At 36.7% G+C, this 22,807-nt stretch overlaps 1 protein-coding gene and 1 non-coding gene across 2 annotated transcripts in view; both read left to right on the plus strand.

Annotated features, from left to right (window-relative positions):
* Positions 1–22,807, plus strand: part of KLHL1 (kelch like family member 1) — a 396,571-nt gene that overhangs the window by 193,412 nt on the left and 180,352 nt on the right. The gene's annotated exons all lie outside the window — the stretch shown is intronic.
* LOC131814187 (U6 spliceosomal RNA) lies at positions 629–735 on the plus strand. Its single transcript, XR_009347188.1, has one exon. It is a non-coding gene; the product is annotated as a U6 spliceosomal RNA (small nuclear RNA).

Genomic DNA, 22,807 nt, shown 5'->3' on the forward strand with positions numbered 1-22,807 from the left:
AAGTAAAAATTAGACCCAATGTAAAAGAAAGCACCAATTTGACATATATCATCTTTAGTACCAGCAGGCAGATTGTGTGAGAAAGTGAATTCTACTTTGGAGGTGTGAAAGGACATCATTAGGCCATCAAAAAAATGAGGGCACCCCATTTTTTTCCATCAGCTAAGTAGTTAAAGTAATGGAAGAAGCAGAACTGAAAGAAACATATTCAACCTTTTTTGGGGGGTGGGGGCCAATTTTAACCTAAACTTGAAGATAAGGCAGGGCCAAATAGAGAACAGAAATATCTGAGTACATTGTTTTGGACAGTGGGCTCTGAATATTGCTTCAGGCTTCCCCGGTTTGCTTACCCAGATGGGTTGAAGTCTCAGGACATTTCCCTGAACTTACTATTAGACCCTCCTGCAGATCTGGCCTTGGCTGTGTGATGGGAGAGTCTATCTATTTGCAGAGAAAATTGGTGTCACTAATGTACCCAGTATGCATTTTCCTGCCATCTGTCTTATTTATCTTTTCCACTCAAGTAACTTGACCACTGAACAAAAAATGACAAATCAACAACCTATGCAATCAGTTTAAAGTTCATAGTTAGAATTCAATCTATGTCAGGTAAAAAAAAGAAGAATCAGTACTTGCTTGGACAGCACACATACTAAAATTGGAGTGATACAGAGAAGATTAACTTGACCCCTGTGCAAGGATGGCATGCAAATTTGTGAATCATTCCATATTAAAAAAAAAAAGGAATCAGTTATGGAAAATTGGCAATATCTGTTCTGGACATAAATCAGTCCCAGATACCAGATAAAAATGTTTCCATCTGATAGTAATTATCATCATCACCACCACCATCATCATCATCATCCTCGTCTGCAACAAGCACAAACCATACAAATAATGAAAGACATAAATATTGCATATAAGATATGTAGATGCTTTGAAAGAATATTCTACTTATATAGAAAAAGGAGTAGAATTTCCAGAACTCTTTTCTTTTCTTTCTTTTTTCTTTTCTTTCTTTTTTCAGAGCTCTTTTCATTGAGTGTAACACTGAAATACAGACTAGCCAAACCTCAGGTACTTGCTACCCCTGGGGCAAAATGCAACTTAGCCCATGATGGTGCAAGACAAGTGGCCATTTCTTCCAGTTTTATAGTTCAGATACATACTACGAAGACACAGAAGTTGTATTTCCAAAAGTTCATAAAGGTACAAAATATTTCCCAGAATTGTAAATAGTTTGTATGTTTGATTATGGAGTATGTGAGAAATAATATTGAGTTAAGAGCTGGTAAACTAGTAGACAATTATCTCTGAAGGATTCTGTTATCATAATAAATAACATGAATATTGCTCCTATAATTGAACGATGACCTTAAAAGATTTTAGGTCTGATAATTCTACAAACTGTGTCTTACAGAGATGAGAGAGAGGAGAATGTAGTTAATCGATTTGCGATTTGTGGGAGGGAACCCTAGAAGGGAAAATTGCTGTAGGCCACCACAGTAATCTCTTTAGGATGTGGCTGCCTTTCGACTCTTAGGAAGGAGGATTTTGGAAATGTTAGAGAGGCAAAAAGCACCAGAAGAGATTAGACACTAAGTCCAGTTGAGCCTGACCTTTAATTATATTGTATTATTGTGGTTGACTCTAAACTGTTTTAGGTTTGTGGTTTCATGAAAGGAGTCCAGTTATCCAGAACATCTGCAATTAACTAACATCAAGTGACTATATAAATCTTTTGTGAAGTGCTAGCAAAGGAAGAAAAGTAAACAAATAAATAAAAAAATTATTTACTTTGTTTCTCATGCAACATTCAATTTTATGGGAAGTCAAAAATAAACAATGTATATAAAAGTTCATGCTGTAATGAGACAAAATGCAAATAGCATTTTGGGAGAAAATATTTAAAAATTTTAATTAAAAAAGATTACATGTAATAACATGAAACAGATTTACAAGTTATTTTTTAAAATTAGTCAATGAATTAAAAAAATGTGGCAAAACATAAAAACCAAGGAAACCAATGTACTAAAATTTAGTGCCAATTAAATAAACAAAAATTAGAGCAAATATGCTATTTTACTTTCCTCCTACAAGGTTATCACAAATAAATCAATAAAATTTAAGTCCAATAGCAGTCATTGGGAAGGTGAAGTTAAATATAGTATTTCAAGAATTGTTGTTAAGAATGTAAGTTCTGGAAGCAATTTAGTCTTACATACTGATCAATACAGCAAGTGTGGGGTACCCCACAAAAATCAATCCCAATTTTAGGAATCAGTGCTATAGAAATACACATATAAGTACAGATGTATAGACAATAAAGTACACTTCAGATATGTTAGTAAAGTACATCACTGAAATGACTATGTAGACTATCTAAAAGCCTCACATGTGAAGTAAAATATAGTGCTATGCTGCTACCACAATGTGACAGAAGGATAATTTACTGCCATAAAAAGATATGAGACATAATGTCATACCAAAGGAAAAATTTAAAAAAAAAAGTTTGCAGAAAACAATAGATAGCAGAAAAATGGTTTTGTGTCTATTTGTGTTTGTGTATATACATGTATTTGTATGCCTGAGTGTAGGTGTGTGAGTGAATAGATACACAGAAAGGGAAGGAGAGAGCATGACAAAAATTAATTACCCTCCAAACTTTGTAGTTTCCTCATGTTTGTTATTAACTATAGTTCTTTTATGTTTGTTTAACTTTAGTTTTTTTATGTTTGTTTTATATTTGAGTTGGGCACATAAATATTTACAATTATTTTATCTTCTTATTGGATTATCCATTTTATTATTATATAATGTTGTCCTTTGTCTCTTATTACAGTTTCTGTTTTAAAGTCCATTTTGCCTTATGTAAGTATTACTACTTCAGCTTTCTTTTGATGTCCATTCGTGTGATAGATGTTTCTCCATCCTCTGACCTCCAATCTACAGATGTCAGTAGATCTAAGATGAGTCTCTTATAGGCAGAATGTAGATGGGTCCTGTTTTTTGTTTTTTATCCATTCTGTCACCCTAGGTATTTTTTTAATTTATTTTTTTATTTTCAGCATAACAGTATTCATTGTTTTTGCACCACACCCAATGCTCCATGCAATCCGTGCCCTCTATAATACCCACCACCTGGTACCCCAGCCTCCCACCCCCCGCCCCTTCAAAACACTCAGATTGTTTTTTGGAGTCTATAGTCTCTCATGGTTCACCTCCCCTTCTAATTTCCCCCAACTCCCTTCTCCTCTCTAACTCTCCATGTCCTCCATGCTATTTGTTATGCTCCACAAATAAGTGAGACCATATGATAATTGACTCTCTCTGCTTGACTTATTTCACTCAGCATACTCTCTCCCAGTCCCGTCCATGTTGCTCACCCTAGGTCTTTTGATTGGAGTATATAGTCCACGTACATTCACAGTAATTATTGCTAGATACATTTTTATTGCCATTTTATTACCTGTTTTGGGGTAGTTTTTGAAGATTTTCTTTGATCCTTTCTTGTCTTTCTCTCTTTTGTGTTTTGCTGGTTTTCTTCAGTGATATATTTGGATTCCTTTCTCTTTAGTTTTTGCATATTTATTGGCAGGTTTTGATTTGTGGTTAGCATTAGGTTTGTATATAATATGTTCTGCATATAGCGATCTATATTAAGTTGATGGTCACTTAGGTTTGAAACCATTGTTTATTCTCTTTCTCCTCACATTTTAGGTATATGGTGTCATATTTTACATCCTTTTATTTTGGGAGTTCCTTGTCTGATATTTTACAAAAATATTCATTTCTTCACAGCTTTGTGTTTTCTACCTTCATACTGTCACCTTTGGTCTTTCCATTGAGTCCCCTTTAATACTTCTTGCAGAGCTGGTTTAGTGGTCATGAACTCCTTTAGTTTTTGTTGGTCTGGAAAACTCTTTATCTCTCATTCTGTTGCTAGATAGAGTATGTAACTGCAGATTTTTCCCATTCAGCAATTTAAATATACCCTGGCACTCTCTTCTGGCTTTGAAAGTTTCTGCTAAAAACCTCCTGGTAGCCTTCTGGGGGTTTCCCTTCTAGGTAACTGTCTTCTCTCAGTGCTTTTAAGTTTTCTTTCTTTATCATTATATTTTGCCTTTTTAATTATAATATGTCTTGGTGTGGATCTGCTTTTGTTGATTCTGTTGGAGGTTCTCTGGGCCTCCTGGGTCTAATCTGGGGAAGGATGCCTGTATCCTTCCCCAGATTAGGGATATTCTCAGCTATTACCTTTTCAAACAAATTTTCTGCCCCCATTTTCTCTCTTCTTCTTCCTAGAGTTCTATAATGTGAATGTTATTACATTTGATGGAGTCCCTGATTTCTCTAAGGCTATTCTCATTTTGCATAATTCTTTTGTCTCTTCTTTGTCCAGCTTGATTACTTTCTGTTACTCTGTCTTCTAGATCATTATTTTGTTCCTCTGCTTCTTCCAGTCTACTATTCATTCTATCGATCTTGTTTCTCGTTTTGTTTATTGAGCCCATTATCTCTGCTGTTATTACTTATCTCTGTGTTAATTATTTCACTCATGCCTTCCACTCTTTTCTCAAGTCCAGTAAATATCTTATCATCATTACTTTAAATTCTCTATCATGGATGTTACTTATATCTGTTTCACTTAAATATCTGGCAAGAGCTTTGTCCTGTTGTTTCCTTTGGAACAAATTCTCTGTCTTTCCATTTTATCTAAGTCTTTGTGCCCGCTTCGGTGTGTTAGGGAAATATGTCTCCTGTTCTTGAGAGTAGTGGCCTTATGAAAAAGAGGTCCTATAGTAGCCTGAAGTATAATGTCCCCTGTTCCCCAGAGCCTGATACTTCAGGGAGTGTCTCCACTGTATGCTGTTTGTGCTCTGCTACTGTGTTCTGTCTGCTTTATCTGTCTCACTTTTCCTGTTGTGGGCAGTGTTTGGTCCCTTACCTGAATATGGCACATTTTAACTATGTGTGCTCTGGTATGCTTGTGAAATGAGACCTGTCACTGCTGCTTCCAGAACCAAGGCCCTATAAAACTCTGGTTGGAAGACATAGTAGGAGTAGAGATTTGGGCTGGTCCTCAGGTGGAGGAGTCCCTGCCTTGCTGGGACTGAGTTATGACTAGGAAGGGCAATTCTTCCAGGTCATGTGGAGGGCTTGATGTAGGCAAGTTAGGTTCCTTGAGGTGGTACTGAGTTTATGCTGGGCAGCAGGGGAGGAAATGGCACCTGCCAATTGCTTTGCTCCCAGAGGAGTCTGTGAATGCTGCTTTTCTGGGACATGTTTCAAGATAAGCAAACAACATCCCTATTGTGTGCCCTAGGCCCTCTTTAGATCACTGTTTCCATGCTATATGTCTGCAGACTCTTTGCTCTGCCTTCTATCCAGAAGCAGCCCCAATACCTCTGTCTGGGCTCTACCTGAGCCAAGCCCACTGACCTTTAGACCTCTAGACTTTAAGCCCCACAGTTGCAAGAACTCATGAAATTTGGCTCCTCTTTCTTTCCAACACAACTGCTATGGGGATTTGTTTTCCCCATAGCTCCCCTCCATGTGCTAATTTTAATCTCACCCTTTTCCACAACCTAGGCTCCCTCCCCACCACAGCAGCCACTATCCATTTCTCTTCTAAACTTGCATTTTTTACCTTCTTCATTGTGGCCTCTTTTCTACCTTTAATTGTGGAGTTTGTTTTTCCAGGCTTCAAGTCAATTTCTGAAGTGTTTTGGATGATTTGATAGTTTCCTAGTTGTGTTGTGGATGAGGTCTTCCTACTCTACCACCATATTACCCTCTGAGAGATGTTTAATATATGTTTTAACTTAGTATTAAATTCTTTGTGGTATATTGGCCATTTACTATGTGGTTTGCAAACACTGGAAATTTATGAAACATTGTTAAATTTCGGAGGCCAAGGTAATCCAGTAAATGTACTTTAAGAGCTTCCAGGCATCTTTGTTAGAGATGGTAGGCAATGTTAAATATGACAATATTTTTTCTAGGAGGAAAGTTTTTAGTGCAGTGGGATTGGCCAGACTATTTGGAGACCATAAAGGAGGGGACTCTTGACTAAAGAACTTACGAAAGATTTCATAGTTGATTTAAAGCCTCATAGGAAGCTTGGGGAAAAGGAAAGAAAATAAAAGAAAAGAAAGGAAGAATAACAATGGATAGAAAGAATGTAGTAACATTAATTACTGATAATTTCTGGATTTAATGCATTGTTCTTACTAGCTTTATAAAATGGCTTTCACAAACTCAGAGGGTTTTATAATGAAATTCTATATTTTATCCTCATTATATAGTTGTACATTAAAATATAGAGACTTTTATTCCATTAAAAAATGCTAAAATTATTTCCAAGTCACCCACTGTCATTCGTGTAATGAATAGGAACATTTTTATGATCTATATAAATGATATTTGGTAAACTATTTGGAAAATATTTTGACTGTAGTGAGAAAATATCTGGATTTCAAGATAAGGTGTGTTTTTGTTCTTTTTTTAAAACTCTCTCCAACAATAATGACTACAAAGTCTGAATATGTTCTGTTTTAATAATGGTGTCATTTTGTGTATATTTTGTAACCTTTCTTTTCTTTACTGGAGGTATTTGCTATTAACCTCCCTTAAACTGTAATTTTGAAAGAAAATTCTTTGGAATAATATTAGACAAGATATTTTACAACTGGATTATTTATTCACTCCAGAAACATTATTTATGTGGACATAGATCCATTTTGAATAAATTCTCTGTGCATCTCAAGGTGTGCTTATTCTGCATAAATTCTGCCATAAATTAAAGGCAGTTAAGATTTTCTCTGGGGTAAAATATGATCAGTAAGCATTGAACTTGCAGTTTTAGTCCTCCTTTCTTTTCTTTTCCTTCTCTCTCTCTCTGTTTTGAACATCCAATGAGCTATTCCGCCTTTTAATATATTATTTTATTATACTATTATATACTACTACTTATATATAATGAAAGTAAATAATTAGTTGTCATAATTCAGTTGAAGCCATACTTAGGAGCCAGGATTTACCTTAAATAGAATGAGTACTTTTAGCTATATGTATCATGTAAATACATTAATATTTAAGATTATTTTAAGTGATATTTTGAATGTAGAAAGGAAACCTAGTCTAAAAAGGGACAAATATCTATTTTAACACTGTAAAATGATTGGCAAAATACTGTAATCAACTCTATATTATTTGTTCAATTTGGAAGAAACATTGATAAATAGGAATTCACTTATTATATTCTTCAGCCTTTATTTGCAAATGGAAACAAAGATAATAGAAACCAACATCCCCTAAATCAGCTAGTGTAATGAATATTCATTTCTTTTGGCCCTTGTGTAATTAAACAAGTTATACTTGTTGAAAAGATACAATAGCTCATAAATTGTATATATTATATATTTCATTTTATTTGTCAAAAAGTTTTTTTTTATTTTAGTGAAAGTTTTTTCACATTTTTTTTTTCAAATTCTTCCCATACTAAATTTAGGGAATAAATTAACTATATAATTTTTATACTTCCTGGTTTATACATTTGACTGAAATGTTGAATCAGATCACAGAAAAAAAGGTAACTTCCCAAGGAACAAATTCTAATGCCATCTCTTCTCATACACCATTTCCGCACCATGTTCAGACTTAAATGACAATACTAATAATTGATAATTACAGTTTAATCTGCAACTTCTTCTCATGAATCTCTGAAAATGTTTCCCAATATTTTTCCTTGGCTACTCTCACCATCCCCTGCCCTTCACTCCTAGAGTTTTGTTCTTTTTATCTTCTCCTAATTATCTATATTCATTCAGTACTTCCATGGCCTATGGCTTCAGTAATTATTCACAGACCACAACTCAAACTAAGACCTCACTTCACAAAATTTTCCCCATCTCCATTTTGCTTTATTATGATCTATCTTGCATCCTGCTAATATAATCTTCCTATGTATAAAGCTAAGAATTCTATGAATTGGTTTTCCATTCTCTGCAGTATAAAGCTTTAACTCCTTTCAAGGTCCCTGAACACTCTTTAACAGTCTCTATTTCATCAAATTAGCATGTTTTTGGTTAATTCCAGTTTTCTTCAGAGAATCTGTATTATCTACATTGCAACTTTATTGCAACATTGTGCACAATGAAGACTTGTCCATTTCACCCATAACTTTCAAATATCTAGTCAAGCATTAATGTAAGTGAATCAACTATTCAGAAATATTTGAAAGTAAGAGCAAAATTTACATATAAACACAAAATATTTTTAGCATTTTATATGAATTAAATATTTCCAGGTTTTTATTTTTTGAAGAATACAATTATGATGTAAATAGAAGAAATAAGGGAAATATCTTCTGTTCAGAACATTATCATAACTGTTTGCCATTTTGAAAACTTACAACCCCACCGTCAACACTTCTATGGTATTTTAATTGCCAGTAAAGTGGACTCACTTGTAGTTTTGGGAGTCTTCATGAATCTATGTGAAATAACACACTTATTTAAGACTTTTAAAAAGGTCAAATTTTTTAAAAAAAGAAGAGTAGTCAGGTAAATATTCAAAATTGTGTTATTGATCTGTGTCTACAAATGTTAGCCATCAATGGGCCTACACTGCCAACCAGTCAACTGTTATGTTTGTTTTTTTTGTTTGCTTAATGAGGCAAAGATTACATCAGAGCTTTATGAAGAAATACATGTTAGAATTTGCAAAAATAATTTATACTTCTGAGATTTAAGGGAAAGTTTAAAAATCACCAGTAGTAGGGGCACCTGGGTGGCTCAGTGGGTTAAGTGTCTGCCTTTGACTTAGGTCATGATCCCAGCATCCTGGGATGGAGCCCCACACCAGTAAGCTCCCTGCTGAGTAGGAAGCCAGCTTCTCCCTCTCCTTCTACCTGCCACTCCCCCTGTTTGTGCTCTCTCTCTGTGTCAAATAAATAAGTAAAATCATTAAAAATAAATAGATAAATAAATAAATAAATAAATATCATTGGTAATATTATGAATGTGAAAATAAATGTTTAGATCAGAACAATAAACCCATTTCTTTTGGGGACAGATGATTTAAAAATGTGGCAATATGGTAATATTCTTACCAACTTAGCTTGCTAATATAACTAAAATCTAAGTGAAATATATATATATGTGTATATATATATATTTTTTTTAATCCATCATGAGTTATATTATTTTAGGTAGACTTGAAAAGATGGAGCAAGATGTCCAAAGTATATGTAACAATTACTATCAAGTGAATTTTCATTACAACTGAAGAAAGTATTACGTATGATAATCAGGATAGAAATTTTACCTCTTTGGGGCACCTGGGTGGCTCAGTGGGTTGAGCCTCTGCCTTCGGCCTAGGTCTTGATCTCAGGGTCCTGGGATTGAGCCCCACATTGGGATCTCTGTTGAGCAGGGAGCCTGCTTCCCCTCTCTCTTTGCCTGCCTCTATGCCTACTTGTGATCTCTCTCTCTCTCTCTCTGTCAAATAAATAAATAAAATCTTTAAAAAAAAAAGAAAAAGAAATTTTACCTCCTTTGTTTATTCAATTTCAGTACCAAAGAGAATGAATGAATAAGAACAAAACCATATTTAAAAGGACTTTTTATTCAAGATAAAATAAAGGCCAGAACATTATAGTTGGAAAATTATAATTTTTTCTCATTATTAAAAAATACTAATTCCAGAAAATTTAGAAATTGTAAAACTAAGCAAAAATTAAAAAATTAAAATAAACCACTCAAAATATCATTACTATAAGCTGATTAATTTTAAATGTTTCATTGTAGCCCTATTTTCCTGCATATTAATTTGCTTAATTAAATTGATCATACATTGATCAATTTTGTCTTGAAGGGGCAATAAGAACATGGAGATTTTTCTCACAAATATTCCTGTCAATACATTTTGCAAGTCCCCTATTCCTTGACCCACTGAATAAAATAAAAACAGGCACTATGGATTTTCTGATGATTTTTAGTTAATAAAAGTTCCCCCCAGGAATCCTGAGTCACAGAAATAGCCTCATTTCTGTAATTAAAATGTCCAACCTTGTCAAATACTCATTAGGTGAGTCCTGTGGAACCCTGGTGACTGCTTAATAAGTGGCAGTTCTCATGGGATGTTAAGAAAGAAAGAAAACACGTAGTGTATTTACCTATTAAAAATTCACCATGTGAGAACAATTTGCTGATCAAGATTCTTATGCCAGTTATTTTAGTTCCTTGGGAGACTTTGGTACACAGGGTTAATCTGGGGACATCAATTAATTAGTGTGGCAATAATGTTAAATGATCTTTTGGGTTGCTGTGATAGTGTATATTTGTAAAACTTTGATTTAACTTATTCCAGTGTTCCACTCCCAACCATTTATCAGTGATTATTTTGGCAAGGAGCTAGCTAGCATTTGATTAAGAACATGCATGGACTTTGCAAAACCACACTGCCTGGATTTTTTGTCATTGTTGTTAAAGATTCTGTCTATCTATCTATCTATCTATTTATTTAATTTATTTATTTGAGAGAGAGAGAGATTGCCAGCACAGGAGGAGAGCAGATTAGGAGGAAGGGTAGACAGAGAATCTCAAGCAGACTCCAAATAGAGTGCTGAGCTCCATATGGAGCTTGATCCCATGACTCTGGTTTCATGACCTGAACTGAAACTGAGCTGGAGCTAAACTGACTGAGCCACCCAGAAGCCCCAGATTTTTTTTTTAAGATTTTATTTATTTATTTCACACAGAGATCACAAGTAGACAGAGAGTAAGGCAGAGAGAGAGAGGAGGAAGCAGGCTCCCCACTGAGCAGAGACCCCGATGCAGGGGCTCAATCCCAGGACCCTGAGATCATGACCTGTGCTGAAGGCAGAGGCTTAACCCACTGAGTCACCCAGGTGCCCCACAGATTTTTAATATAAGCACTTTAGAAACTGTTTAAGGCCAGAAATCTTATTATGACTCACTTTTCTCACCTATTAAAGGGAGTAATCACTATCCATCTCACCAACTTGAGTATTAAATAATATATTCAATATCTTAAAAATAGGAAGTATAAAATCCCACGTTCATCATAGTTGCAACCATCTCAAATGGCATAGAGTTAATCGGCAGGAATCCGAGACTTTTTTTGGTGTGGTCTAAGCCAATTGAAATCAAGGGCTCATTACTTTTTAACAGAAAGTCCTGTCACAGAGTGAATCATCAATAAGTGCTTTTAGATAAATGATAGAAAGAAGTCACCGTATTCAATTTTCAATATTAATAACTACAATTGATATCCAACCAGCTCTAGCATTTGACCAATTTAGAAAATAAACAGAAGAAAGATCATCCCTACATTACAGTGCATGGTGCTCTCCCCCACAGGCAAATTTATTTTATTTTATTTTTAAAGATTTTATTTATTTATTTGTTAGAGAGAGTGAGCGAGCATGAGCACAGGCAGACAAAGTGGTAGACAGAGGCAGAGGGAGAAGCAGGGACAAGCAGACTCCCCGCCGAGCAAAGAGCCCGATGTGAGACTCGATCCCCGGACGCTGGGATCATGACCTGAGCTGAAGGCAGCCGTTTAACCCACTGAGCCACCCAGGCATCCCCTCCCCCGACAGACCATTCTAAAAACTGAGTTAAAAATTAAAGGATAGTGATTAAAATTTATGAAACTCAAACAGCACTGCCGTAGAATCAGCGTTGTTACTAATAGTAAACACATGATCTGCACACCACACTTGAAAAATCAGCCTCTAGATTATATTCACATTTTGTGGCATTAGACAAGATTTTTGCTTGAAGACTTGTCATGAACATTATACAAACCTGAAACTGAACCAATCCAGATAATTATTTTAAATGTGTTTTATGTGGGTTAGAGGTAGGAAACAAATTGAATTTACCCAACATAGGAAGAATGGAAGAAAAGTAATTTTAACTGTTCTCTCAATTTCTTTTTCTGAATAACCATGAGATAGTCAGTTTTCTTTTTTTCTAGTTGTTTTAGTAAGACATTCCACTATGACAGAAATTGTACGATAGCTACAGGAGCTATTACAGAAAACAGGTTAAATATGACCTATTGGTGGTAAATTTCCTCCCCAAGTTAAAGAAATTGTATTATGATAATCAATACAAATTCAAAATATTTCAGCAGCATTTTATTTAAGCCATACTGAGAGACAACATGACTTAGTAGTGATTAGTATGAATGTTGGAGCCAGAATGAAAACCTGTGAAGCCCTTCTCAACTACAAGCTGTGTAATTTAGAATATTTTACTCCTCTTGCTTGGGTGTCCCCAAAAGGCAAACATGGAAAGTCAAAGAGGTTTCTACTTTTTAGAGCCATTGTGAGAATAATATGTGTAAACTGTGAGTCACTTAATTATCCTATGGAGTACTGTCCTCAGATGGTACCAGGACCTTTAGGAATAAGATGCATGGAAAATGATCTGAATTCAGTTTAGAGATTTTTGTAATAGTCGGTGTCAGCTCCTTCAACTGCTACAAATTCCTTTTGATTGGAGGGATGAAGAACTTTGGAGACTTACCAGGATATCAAAGAAAGGTTTGCACAATAGGAATCTAGCTGAAATGTATGTATATTTCTTCTAATATTCAAATTCTATTACTCTCAAGGTGAGAATTTTCATAATGATCATTTCAGCTCTCCCTATTAATACCCTGGTCGAGACTCATAAAATTTAAACAAGATAACTTTGTAAGGGATTCTTCTACTTTCATATTTCTCAACTTCAGCAAAGTTTCAAACTCTAACCTTAATGAATTTTTCTCATGAAATAATGCATACAAAATTATTTTCATAAATCTTTTATAGAGTCTTTTTTATTTATTTATTTATTTTAATTTTTTATTTTTTATAAACATATATTTTTATCCTCAGGGGTACAGGTCTGTGAATCACCCGGTTTACACACTTCACAGCACTCACCAAAGCACATACCCTCCCCAATGTCCATAATCCCACCCCCTTCTCCCAAACCCCCTCCCCCCGGCAACCCTCAGTTTGTTTTGTGAGATTAAGAGTCATTTATGGTTTGTCTCCCTCCCAATCCCATCTTGTTTCATTTATTCTTCTCCTACCCACTTAAGCCCCCATGTTGCATCACCACTTCCTCATATCAGGGAGATCATATAATAGTTGTCTTTCTCTGCTTGACTTATTTCACTAAGCATGATAAGCTCTAGTTCCATCCACATTGTCGCAAATGGCAAGATTTCGTTTCTTTTGATGGCTGCATAGTATTCCATTGTGTATATATACCATATCTTCTGGATCCATTCATCTGTTGATGGACATCTAGGTTCTTTCCATAGTTTGGCTATTGTGGACACTGCTGCTATAAACATTCGGGTGCACGTGCCCCTTTGGATCACTACGTTTGTATCTTTAGGGTAAATACCCAATAGTGCAATTGCTGGGTCATAGGGCAGTTCTATTTTCAACATTTTGAGGAACCTCCATGCTGTTTTCCAGAGTGGCTGCACCAGCTTGCATTCCCACCAACAGTGTAGGAGGGTTCCCCTTTCTCCGCATCCTCGCCAGCATCTGTCATTTTCTGACTTGTTGATTTTAGCCATTCTGACTGGTGTGAGGTGATATCGCATTGTGGTTTTGATTTGTATTTCCCTGATGCCGAGTGATATGGAGCACTTTTTCATGTGTCTGTTGGCCATCTGGATGTCTTCTTTGCAGAAATGTCTGTTCATGTCCTCTGCCCATTTCTTGATTGGATTATTTGTTCTTTGGGTGTTGAGTTTGCTAAGTTCTTTATAGATTCTGGACACTAGTCCTTTATCTGATATGTGGTTTGCAAATATCTTCTCCCATTCTGTCAGTTGTCTTTTGATTTTGTTAACTGTTTCCTTTGCTGTGCAAAAGCTTTTGATCTTGATGAAATCCCAGTAGTTCATTTTTTCCCTTGCTTCCCTTGCCTTTTGCGTTGTTCCTAGGAAGATGTTGCTGTGGCAGAGGTCGAAGAGGTTGCTGCCTGTGTTCTCCTCAAGGATTTTGATGGATTCCTTTCGTACATTGAGGTCCTTCATCCATTTTGAGTCTATTTTTGTGTGTGGTGTAAGGAAATGGTCCAATTTCATTTAGTGGCTGTCCAATTTTCCCAGCACTTTTTATTGAAGAGGCTGTCTTTGTTCCATTGTACATTCTTTCCTGATTTGTCAAAAATTAGTTGACCATAGAGTTGAGGGTCTATTTCTGGGCTCTCTATTCTGTTCCATTGATCTATGTGTCTGTTTTTGTGCCAATACCATGCTGTCTTGATGATGACAGCTTTGTAATAGAGCTTGAAGTCTGGAATTGTGATGCCACCAACGTTGGCTTTCTTTTTCAATATCCCTTTGGCTATTCGAGGTCTTTTCTGGTTCCATATAAATTTTAGAATTATTTGTTCCATTTCTTTGAAAAAGATGGATGGTACTTTGATAGGAATTACATTAAATGTGTAGATTGCTTTAGGTAGCATAGACATTTTCACAATATTTATTCTTCCAATCCAGGAGCATAGAACATTTTTCCATTTCTTTGTGTCTTCCTCAATTTCTTTCATGAGTACTTTATAGTTTTCTGAGTATAGATTCTGTGACTCTTTGGTTAGGTTTATTCCTAGGTATCTTATGGTTTTGGGTGCAATTGTAAATGGGATGGACTCCTTAATTTCTCTTTCTTTTGTCTTGCTGTTGGTGTAGAGAAATGCAACTGATCTCTGCGCATTGATTTTATATCCTGACACTTTACTGAATTCCTGTATAAGCTCTAGCACTTTTGGAGTGGAGTCTTTTGGGTTTTCCACATATAGTATCATATCATCTGCGAAGAGTGATAATTTGACTTCTTCTTTGCCAATTTGGATGCCTTTAATTTCCTTTTGTTGTCTGATTGCTGAGGCTAGGACCTCTAGTACTATGTTGAATAGCAGTGGTGATAATGGGCATCCCTGCTGTGTTCCTGACCTTAGCAGAAAAGCTTTCAGTTTTTCTCCATTGAGAATGATATTTGTGGTGGGTTTTTCATAGATGGCTTTGATAATATTGAGGTATGTGCCCTCTATCCCTACACTTTGAAGAGTTTTGATCAGGAAGGGATGCTGTACTTTGTCAAATGCTTTTTCAGCATCTATTGAGAGTATCATATGGTTCTTGTTCTTTCTTTTATTGATGTGTTGTATCACATTGACTGATTTGTGGATGTTGAACCAACCTTGCAGCCCTGGAATAAATCCCACTTGGTCGTGGTGAATAATCCTTTTAATGTACTGTTGAATCCTATTGGCTAGTATTTTGTTGAGTATTTTCACATCTGTGTTCATCAAGGATATTGGTCTATAGCTCTCTTTTTTGATGGGATCCTTGTCTAGTTTTGGGATCAAGGTGATGCTGGCCTCATAAAATGAGTTTGGAAGTTTTCCTTCCATTTCTATTTTTTGGAACAGTTTCAGGAGAATAGGCATTAGTTCTTCTTTAAATGCTTGGTAGAATTCCCCCGGGAAGCCATCTGGCCCTAGGCTTTTGTTTGTTTGGAGATTTTTAATTACTGTTTCAATCTCCTTACTGGTTATGGGTCTGTTCTGGCTTTCTATTTCTTCCTGGTTCAGTTGTGGTAGTTTATATGTTTCTAGGAATGCATCCATTTCATCCAGATTGTAAAATTTATTGGTGTAGAGTTGCTCATAGTATGTTCTTATAATAGTTTGTATTTCTTTGGTGTTAGTTGTGATCTCTCCTCTTTCATTCATGATTTTATTTATTTGGGTCTTTTCTCTTTTCTTTTTGATAAGTCAGGCCAGGGGTTTATCAATTTTATTAATTCTTTCAAAGAACCAGCTCCTAGTTTCGTTGATTTGCTCTATTGTTTTTTTGGTTTCTATTTCATTGATTTCTGCTCTGATCTTTATGATTTCTCTTCTCCTGCTGGGCTTAGGGTTTCTCTCTTGTTCTTTCTCCAGCTCCTTTAGGTGTAGGGTTAGGTTGTGTACCTGAGATCTTTCTTGTTTCTTGAGAAAGGCTTGTACCGCTATATATTTTCCTCTCAGGACTGCCTTTGTTGTGTCCCACAGATTTTGAACCATTGTATTTTCATTATCATTTGTTTCCATGATTTTTTTCAATTCTTCTTTAATTTCCCGGTTGACCCCTTCATTCTTTAGAAGGATGCTGTTTAGTCTTCATGTATTTGGGTTCTTTTCAAACTTCCTTTTGTGGTTGAGTTCTAGCTTTAGAGCATTGTGGTCTGAAAATATGCAGGGAATGATCGCAATCTTTTGATACCGGTTGAGTCCTGATTTAGGACCGAGGATGTGATCTATTCTGGAGAATGTTCCATGTGCACTAGAGACGAATGTGTATTCTGTTGCTTTGGGATGAAATGTTCTGAATATATCTGTGATGTCCATCTGGTCCAGTGTGTCGTTTAAGGCCTTTATTTCCTTGCTCATCTTTTGCTTGGATGATCTGACCATTTCTGTGAGGGGAGTGTTAAAGTCCTACTATTATTGTATTATTGTTGATGTGTTTCTTTGATTTTGTTATTAATTGGTTTATATAGTTGGCTGCTCCCACGTTGGGGGCATAGATATTTAAAATTGTAAATCTTCTTGTTGGACAGACCCTTTGAGTATGATATAGTGTCCTTCCTCATCTCTTATTATAGTCTTTGGCTTAATATCTAATTGATCTGATATAAAGATTGCCACTCCTGCTTCCTTCTGATGTCCATTAGCATGGTAAATTCTTTTCCACCCCCTCACTTTAAATCTGGAGGTGTCTTCGGGCTTAAAGTGAGTTTCTTGGAGGCAACATATAGATGGGTTTTGTTTTTTTATCTATTCTGATACCCTGTGTCTTTTGACAGGGGCATTTAGCCCATTAACATTCAGGGTAACTATTGAGAGATATGAATTTAGTGACATTGTATTGCCTGTAAGGTGACTGTTACTGTATATGGTCTCTGTTCCTTTCTGATCTACCACTTGTAGGTTCTCTCTTTGCTTAGAGGACCCCTTTCAATATTTCCTGTAGAGCTGGTTTGGTGTTTGCAAATTCTTTCAGTTTTTGTTTGTCCTGGCAGCTTTTCATCTCTCCTTCTATTTTCAATGATAGCCTAGCTGGATATAATATTCTTGGCTGCATGTTTTTCTCGTTTAGTGCTCTGAAAATATCATGCCAGTTCTTTCTGACCTGCCAGGTCTCTGTGGATAAGTCAGCTTCCAATCTAATATTTTTACCATTGTATGTTACAGACTTCTTTTCCCGGGCTGCTTTCAGGATTTTCTCTTTGTCACTGAGACTTGTAAATTTTACTATTAGGTGACGGGGTGTGGGCCTATTCTTATTGATTTTGAGGGACGTTCTCTGAACCTCCTGAATTTTGATGCTCCTTCCCTTTGCCATATTGGGGAAATTCTCCCCAACAATTCTCTCCAGTATACCTTCTGCTCCCCTCTCTCTTTCTTCTTCTTCTGGAATCCCAATTATTCTAATGTTGTTTCGTCTTATGGTGTCACTTATCTCTCAAATTCTCCCCTCGTGGTCCAGTAGCTGTTTGTCCCTCTTTTGCTCAGCTTCTTTATTCTCTGTCATTTGGTCTTCTATATCACTAATTCTTTCTTCTGCCTCATTTATCCTAGCAGTGAGAGCCTCCATTTTTGATTGCACCTCATTAATAGCTTTTTTGATTTCAACTTGGTTAGATTTTAGTTCTTTTATTTCTCCAGAAAGGGCTTTTATATCTCCTGAGAGGGTTTCTCTAATATCTTCAATGCCTTTTTCGAGCCCGGCTAGAACCTTGAGAATTGTCATTCTGAACTCTAGATCTGACATATTACCAATGTCTGTATTGATTAGGTCCCTAGCCTTCGGTACTGCCTCTTGTTCTTTTTTTTGTGTTGAATTTTTCCACCTTGTCATTTTGTCCAGATAAGAGTATATGAAGGAGCAAGAAAAATACTAAAAGGGTGGCAACAACCCCAGGAAAATATGTTTTAACCAAATTAGAAGAGATCCCAAATCGTGAGGGTGGAGAAAGGGGATAAAAAGAGGTTCAAAAAGGAAGAAAGAAAAAAAAAAAGAAAAAAGAAAAAAAAAGAAAAGAATAGAATTAAAAAAAAGAAAACAAATAAGAAAAATATAAAAAAGAAAAAATATATATATTGGAAAAACTAGTTAAAAAACGTTAAAAGAGAAAAAGGTAAAAGTTAAAAAAAATTTATCAGAAGGCGAGAAAAAAAAAAACAAAAAAATGAAAAAGAAAAAAAAATTAAATTAACTGCAAGACTAAAAAAAAGCACAGGGAAAAAGCCTAGAGTTCCGTGCTTTGCTTTCTCCTCCTCTGGAATTCTGCTGATCTCTTTGGTATTGAAACCCCACTCCTTGGTAGGTGAACTTGGTCTTGGCTGTATTTCTTGTTAATCTTCTGGAGGAGGGGCCTGTTGTAGTGATTCTCAAGTGTCTTTGCCCCAGGCGGAATTGCACTGCCCTTATCAGGGGCCCGGGTGAGTAATCCGCTCGGGTTTGATTTCAGGAGCTTTTGTTCCCTGAGCGCTTTCCGTACCGTAGAGTTCTGGAGTATGGGAATACAAATGGCGGCCTCCTGGTCTCCGTCCCGGAGGAGCCGAGAGCCCAGGGCCCCACTCCTCAGTGCGCCCTCAGAGAACAGCGCCCAGTTACTCCCGTCTGCCTGACCTCTGGCCGCGCTCTGAGCTCACCGAGCCTGCGACCGGTTCAAGGTCACCTCGAGCTGTGAGCTTACTGTCGGCTCTGTCTCTGTAGCCAGCTTTCCCGTTCCAATACCCACAAGCTCTGCGACACTCAGACACCCCCGATCCTTCTGTGACCCTGCAGGACCTGAGGCCACGCTGACCCCGGGTGGGCTTCGTCCCAGTTTAGCTTCTGGAGCGATGTCCCTCAGGGGAACAGACTTTTAAAAGTCTTGATTTTGTGCGCCGTTGCTCCGCTGCTTGCCGGGAGCCGGCCCCTCCCCCCGGGGTCTATCTTCCCGTCGCTTTGGATTCACTTCTCTGCCAGTCCTACCTTTCAGAAAGTGGTTGTTTTTCTGTTTCCAGAATTGCTGTTCTTCTTCTCTTCGATCTGCAGATGGATTTTCAGGTGTTTGCAATCTTGAGATAAGCTATCTAGCTGATCTCCGGCTAGCTGAAGTAGTCTCAGCCTGCTACTTCCCCGCCATCTTGACTCCTCCTATAGAATCTTTTTTTCTAGTATTCACCTTAATTCCAAAAAAATTCTTTCTGTTTTACATATCAATATGCGACCATAGCACAGTTACATTTCTTTTATAATAACTAAATAAAACATGGTATTTCCTGATAATTTCCAGCATGTCTTTTTAAATATATAGGGCATGTAGTAAGCTCTCTAATTTTTTTTCAAGTTTTTATTTAAATTCCAGTTAGTTAACATACAGTGTACTATAGTTTCAGGAGTACAATATAGTGATTCAGCACTTCCATACGATGCTGGTGCTATCAGAGGAAGTAGTAAGCATTCCTTTAAATATGCGTGAAAATTGTAAGAAATAATATCATGATCTTTGATACAAGCCCACCAGGGTTCAGTTGAATATTTTAATTTGTTTTTCTTTAATACTGTGTTTTTGGATCATAGGTGCTCTTTCCATTTCATTGCTCTGTTGGTCAGTGTACTTTCCATTTTTATTTACTCTCCATTTTTTGGAATTCTGTAGGTGTCCAGTAATAAAATCTCAGAACTAACAACCAAAAATTCATTTTATTCACTTATTTATTTATTTATTTATTTATTTATATTTATTAGAGAGAAAGAGAGAATGTGTGTGTACAATTGCGGGCAGGGAAAGGGACAAACAGTGCTGTTTCGAGTGCGGAACCCCCTATGAGTCCAATCCCACAACTCTAAGACCATGACCCTAGCCAAAATCAGGAGCCAGATGTGCAACCAACTGAACCACCCAGGTGCTCCCAAAGATTCATTTTAATATTGACAAGTTTGCTTTTTGAAGTTTTGATTAAAATCATTATTATCACTCTTACATGATTTTTCATTCTTTTCTTTTTCTTTTACTTTTTTTTTTGGTGATCTCCTTTACTTCTGTTTTCTTCTTACTCTTATTTGAGGTCTTTTCTTATGATTGTATTCAGTTTCTCTTCAGCAGTTACTTCTCCCTACATTGTAAGAGGTTCAAACAAGTATTTATTCTAAAACAAACAAACAAACAAAAATGTTAAACACCAAGTTGTCCAAGGCTTGAGATATTTATCAAGGATTTAGTCAAGTAGATGAGTGTTATCTTAAAAAAAAAAAAAATGTGTATTGTAAAACCAAGGTATTGAATTCTCTCTTTCTAGAGCTGTAGTTCTCTCCAAATAATGTTGTTTCTTCTAGCACTAAATTTACTATCAGGCCTTTAAATTCTTTTTTTTTTTAAGATTATATTTATTTATTTGACACAGAGAGAGAGATCACAAGTAGGCAGAGCAGCAGGCAGAGAGAGAGGGGGATGCAGGCTCCCCACTGAGCAGAGAGCCCAATGCAGGACTCGATCCCAGGACCCTGGGATCATGACCTGAGCCAAAGGCAGAGGCTTTAACCCATTGAGCCACCCAGGTGCCCCACTATTAGGCCTTTAAATTCTTACCATGAAGCTTCTACACCCACTGCTTTGCTGGAAAGTGCTCTTTAAGGACACTAATGGCAAATCTATGGATTTTGTTCTGCTTTCTTTCTTTTTTTCTTAAGATTTTATTTATTTGAGATAGGGCAAGAGCAAGAAAGAGCATGAGCAGGGGGGAGGGGCAGAGGGAGAACGAGAAGCAAGCTCTCTGCTTAAGCAGGGAGCTGGACACTAAGCTCAATCCCAGGATCCAATAATCATGACTGGAGCCATAGGCAGACACTTAACCAACTGATCTACCTTGACACCCCAGGTTTGTTCTGTTTGTACTCTCCTTCAACTTTCAATATTTTTCAGTTGTGTTAATTCAACTGTTGAAATTTTATTTTGCTTCCTTTCTCTGTTTTTTTTTTCTTTAAGATTTTATTTATTTATTTGTCAGAGAGAGAGAGAGAGAGAGAGAGAGAGAGGACAGGGAGAACAACAGGCAGTGGAAAAGCAGGCTCCCTGCTAGGCAGAGAGCCCAGTGAGGGACTCAATCCCAGGACCTTGAGATCATGACCTGAGCTGAAGGCCGCTGCTTAAACTGACTAATCCATCCAGGTGTCCCCCTTTCCCTGTTTCATGAATCTCTCTTTTCCTTCCCTTTTCCTTAAATAAGCCATGTTGGCCAAACTATGACACCAGGTCCTTTCTGCCCCAAACTTCCCTTTTCATGAACTCCTATTTCCAGCTTCCTGTTAAGTAGTCCCCATATATTATGCCTAGTTACTTCAAAAGCAATGCGTCTTATAAAAACCTTTTGTATTTTTAACAGATGTGAAGTCTCAACATCTTTGTTTCTGCCAAAAGTAGCATTGATGTATTTGGCAAACACACTGCAAACTGTGTCCAGATTTAGGCCGGCATTCAGCCTCTTACACCTGATTCCACTCTGCTCACTCTACGTTGTTCGTTTGCTCTCCTCAAATAGGTCATCTGTTTATCCTTGACAAAGACTGTCATTTGTCCCCCAAGCATATCATATACATTTCTGTCTTTCAAATTTTTTGTAACTTTTCGATAACTTTCCATTACATGTTTTATTTATCAGCCAGCTCATTCATGGGAATTTATCTGTCTACCCTAGTCCTTGATAATATAATCCCATCCCAAACAAAGTTAAGTACAAAGAGGAATGGTTTAAAGATACGTGATTCTAGGTTTAAATTAACCACTAATCTAGGTATGTGTCCTTGGATAAGTCTCTTAATCTCTATGAGCCTCATTACTTATGCAAAGAAAGGATACCAAATAAGATATAGGAGTAAAGTGCCTGTCACAGTAAAATCAATATTAGGTACATTAATATTATTTGTATGCCCCTGACAATTTTCAAATGGTGCATTTTTTCATTTATTTCTGTCTTCACAATTAGGCATTCAAATACAAGACCAAAAACATTATAATATAAAATATTTTAAGCAGTTTCCCTATATAATAATACTCTGCAAGTGTTATTTCCATTCTAGTCACCTGTTTGCATACACAGTGTCTTGAAACAGCACTGCAGCTGGTCTTACATACTTCTTACTGGCTAACTTAAGGCCCTTGATCTGTAACAGAACTAATTTACTTTCTTTGAGATTTACAGTCCACTGGCCTTGGGGAATAAAGGACCAGAATGCTCCCAGGCCACAGAGGCCAGCAAGTCTGCTGGAAGCCCCCTTAGCTTGCTGATTGGCCCAGCAATCTTTTAGCAAAATGTTTTTCTTTTTTAAGGTCACATGAATGACCTTACTGACTTTCCTTTGCACATCTGTACACCTTGCCTCTCTTTGCAGAAAGAACAGAGCTCTCTTGCACAACAACTGGGTACCAAGGAACAGATCTTTTTGCATAACCACCCCCACCCCTGCCCCAGTCACCAAGGAACTAGGAACTACTTGCACAACCTCCAAACACTGAAATAACCCTGTAGCTGACATCATTGAGTCTACACGTAATCAAAAAATATCACAAACCATTGGAACGTCTGGGTGGCTCAGTGGGTTAAGCCTCTGCCTTAGGCTCAGGTCATGATCTCAGAGTCCTAGGATCTAGGCCTGCCTCAGCTCTCTGTTAAGCAGTGAGCCTGCTTCTCTACCTACCTGTGATTTCTCTCTCTGCCAAATAAGT

This window comes from Mustela lutreola, chromosome 13 (assembly GCF_030435805.1).
Source record: "Mustela lutreola isolate mMusLut2 chromosome 13, mMusLut2.pri, whole genome shotgun sequence".
In the NCBI taxonomy this organism is placed as follows: Eukaryota; Metazoa; Chordata; class Mammalia; order Carnivora; family Mustelidae; genus Mustela; species Mustela lutreola.